Source organism: Anoplophora glabripennis, unplaced genomic scaffold (genome assembly GCF_000390285.2).
Source record: "Anoplophora glabripennis isolate ALB-LARVAE unplaced genomic scaffold, Agla_2.0 scaffold50, whole genome shotgun sequence".
Taxonomy (NCBI): domain Eukaryota; kingdom Metazoa; phylum Arthropoda; class Insecta; order Coleoptera; family Cerambycidae; genus Anoplophora; species Anoplophora glabripennis.
In genome coordinates, this window is record NW_019416330.1 from 220,667 (window position 1) to 225,243 (window position 4,577).

A 4,577-nucleotide genomic window follows, 5' to 3' on the forward strand; every position below is an offset into this window, starting at 1 on the left:
CGCATTATTGCTGGGTTACCCTATAGAGCGGACTGTAAACAACAATTTAAAAAATATGGCATACTTACACTACCAAGTGTCTATATCTTAGAATGTCTCTTGTATATTAAGGAAAATATTCATATGTTTCGTCATCATTTTATAAACCATGATTATCCTACTAGAAACAGGTACAATATAAACCCTGTTCCTCTTAGACTAAGTAGAACTAGAGTCGGTTCTAATTACTATTGCGTGCGCTTTTTTAATATGCTACCTGAAGCAATTAGGTCCTTGTGTGATGCTCACTATAAAATGAGAATAAGGAACTTCCTTAAAATGAAGGCTTTTTACTCATTTGATGATTATTTTAATGATGATTTTGTTGCTCTTGTTAGTCCCCTAGGAATACCATGTAATGTGTGTGATGTGTGATATATTTCTTTATGTACTTTGTAATAGTGCCTTTTTTGTATCTATATTATTTATTTGTAGTATTTTTTTAAATGATTTATTCACATATATGTGCTTTAGTTTTAACCTATTTTTAATTACTGATACTTTTGGTGTCATATTTCTTTTGTGACATTTATCTTATATTCTGACATCAATAAATTATTATTATTATTATTATTAATAATAATCGTATGTTAGCCAAACAGAAGAAATTCCTAATACAGAGTTAAATTAACTTGTAGTAAATAAGCTTAAATTTAGGACACATAAATAAAAAAAATATACGTGTTAGTAGAGGTATGGTAATAAAACTATACATATAACCTTAAGAAAAAGAGGTTACTTAAATAAGGAATAACATCAGTTAATCATAAACGTGGTTAACTATATTTGTTCATAACATCTTCACATAACATTTATTTATGCCACAATTACTACATATGGTACATTTACATATAAAATATACTGGGGAACCAAGAAACTGAGTTGCAAATTTCTACAATCGACTTTATTATGAGGTAAATAATATAAAAATTTTACCGAATGACATCGTCTCCGGGTGACTAATGTTTGGAAATAAAACATATTTAATAAAATATCGGGATCAAAACGAATGAACTTGAGCAAAAAATTAAAAAAATTGCCTTTTTACATTTTCAAGACTATCCGAGTGTATCTGATAGTAAAGGTTCCAAATCAATGAACAATACTCAATTTTTGATCTAACATATGCGTAATATAACATTTCCAAAGCCTTAATATTAGTAAATGACACAATTTCGAAAAATAAACCCAATTATTCTCCTAACATGTGACTGTATCTCATGAATGTGATGAACAAAACTCAAACGGCAATCAAAAAAATACAAGATCTTTAATTTTCTCCACAGGTTCAGAGCTCTCATTATTGATTTTATTTGTACACATACATCTTCCTGTAACAAATTTACATTTTAAAAGATTGAGTTCTAACCTGTTTTCTCTGCACCATAGTTCAATATTACTCAAATCATTCTGTAAACTCAAATAATCTGAAATATTGCCAATTTTCCTATATAGTTTCAGGTCATCGGCAAAAATTAGACTTTCACGTTTTATAGCAGAGCATATATTGTTAATAAATATTAGAAACAGCAATAAACAAAAATTGGATCCCTGGGGACACCCGAGCTTAAGGTATCGTACTGCGATTTATATCCATTAAATGTAACAAAGTAGGTTCCATTTTTAATATACTATAAGATTCACTAATGAGGGGCTAAAACCAAAACCTTCCAGCTTTTTCAAAAGACATCTCCCCTGCCATGCGAGTCCAAAATATTTAACAGATATTGAGTGAATACTAATAAGTTACTTTGAGTAGATTTGCCAGTTAAGAATCCATGCTGAACTGGGGAAAGCAGAGGTTTTATCGATTGATAGATACGATTATACAGACACATTTCGAAAAAATCTTGGCAATGGTCTCCATAAACGTACTCATACAATTGCCCCAATTTAAGATGTACTGTGGACATGTTCGTAATATAATTTCAAAGCCAGACATTTTTGACCTTGTTAAAATTATGAATAATAATAATTGCACATAGAAGCTAGATATTCGCTTAGTAGTTACTGCTGTTTATAATAGTAGCAGTCGATGGTGGGGATTAAAGCTAAATGAGGAACAAAACCTCATTAATTTGTTAAAAATATCAAAAATATGGAAAACGAATTCAAATTTCACTCACTCTTTACACACACAGTGCTACCAACTCTGATAATACATAATTCCCACAGCTAATAATGAAATTTTCGATTTTATTACAAATTTTCCCATGCATTAATAAGGAATTTTAGGAGAAATTTCGTTATAATCGTATTTACTATTATCAAATGAACTGCATTTGTGCGATTTAAATGTGTTATTTTCCTTGTATACAGGGTGTTCAAAAGGTCTGGAAACACCTGAATAATTTCCCCGGTAAATTATTTTCTTTAAATGTTAAGGTCATTCTTGTAGTCACTTTTGACGAGGAATTCAACGGCGACCTTGGATTTGACCTTGTCGATGACCTTGAAGGTTGTTTTAAAGTCACTTCATTTTTTAAATGGAATTCCCCTTTTTCGACGTCGGCAATCGAAAGAGCGGGAAATTTTACATCCAAAAACTTTCTACGGTCATAAATCAGGGTTGACATTGAAGGTCATTCAAAGGTTATTGAAATCCATCTAGTTATTTAAACTATTACCACCACGCGTTACAATAAAACATTTATTATTATTAACTATTACCATCACTTGGTCATACATAACTGAATAAGTTGTTGCGTCAAAATTAAAACATTACATTACAATTTTAATTTTATTATGACATATTAATTCTTGAAAATGCATATGAATAACCAAAACATCAACTAAATATTATTCTTTAAAAAATTTCAGGAAATGTTCAAAAACATTTTCGTTTTAGCAAAGGTTGAAAATGAAGATCAGCGTAATATTATCAGAATTTATTAAACATGTAACCGTAACTGTGAAAGAGCATGTCAGATGTATTTGTATGAATATCCTGAAAAAAGTAGATCGGAATTTGTTTGAATTTTGAGCACTCGAGAAGCCTAGAAATAACTATGGACACGGAAATAAAACTAATAATTTTTTATTTTAATGCATGGTGGTAATAGTTTAAATAACTAGATGAATTTTACAGGGTCTACCGACACTTACAGTGTACAATAATTCAATAAACAAAGAAATCTAAATAAAAAATTTACATAAATATGGAACGAATACACTGAAGACGAATTTTTCGAGACAAAACGTCTGAATCTGGTTCGGACTGAGGCAGTACAGTATTTGGGGCCATGAAGTGTTGCTAAAAATGAAATAAAATATCTAGGGTTGTATTTAAAAAAATGAAGTTGATGATGGTCCTGGAGAGACGAAACTTACATATAAAAATTGGTTGTCATTCGATAGAGGGCAAATAGTGGCCATGAGAAAGTGTTCTTCTTTTTTCAAAATCACCTCAAACAAGGCTGAAATGAAACAAAAACGGATTTCCAAAATGTCGGTTTTTTCAAATATTTCGAAAACTAATGATGTTAGCCTTGATTTTTTGGAAGCATAATGTTGGTCCTCTGATTGCGTAACTTTGCCCCCTTTTGAGCTACTTCGTACGTCTTACCGTTTCCGAGATCTCTTTAGTGAGAAGCGAATTTGTAACAGCCTGTATTTCACTTATGTTACTTATATACTCTCATTACTATTATTTATATTTATATTATGTATTTAACACATAAATTTTAAAAAATTGTAGATTTTAATAGGTCATAATATAAGAGATAGAGAAAAATATACAGAAGGATATTTTTTAATGTGATAAATGAATAAAAATGTTCTGATTATTAGAACTTAGAATGTTGTGGTACTCATTGCTAAAATAATATTGAAAAGCTGATTAAAAATTACTTGTAAAAAGCATATCTTTGTTTATCTCCTTTTGTTACATTACAACATACATTCTTAATAACATTTTAAACTCTAATTAACCTTATATCAAAATTTTAGTGACTAATTGGTCATTACTAACTAGTCATTAAAACCACTAAAATTTTGATATAAGGTTAATTAGAGTTTAAAATGTTATTAAGAATGTATGCTTTGTTTATGAGACACCCATCAATAAGTTTTGACATAAGCCTACTTTGAGAAAAGTTACTTATTTTTTACACCGTAATATTGTAAGAGTTTAATTAAAAGCATTTTTTCTCGAAAACCGTCCACATTAGGAAGTTCTAATAAGAGTACATTATTTTTAGAAAATAAAATTGTACATTAGAAATCGGAGGCCGAATGGTAAAAAACCTAACCTTAAAAAAATTAGAACTTAAAATGTAATAGGAATGTAGAACAACTAGCGCCCTCTATGAAACATCCAAAAAATAATTAGACCAGCGTATTTGGCATCCTCAAAAACCCCGTAATACCAAATACTGTCCTAAATGTGATCTTATTCTTTTGTCAGGGACATATAAATGTTCTCAAGATCAGAGGGTAATCAAGATCAGAGGGTATGCATCATTTCTATCTTATTCAGTCGTTATTTATTTATTTATTTATTTCTAAATTTGGGGATACATACAGGCTAAAAGCCTAAA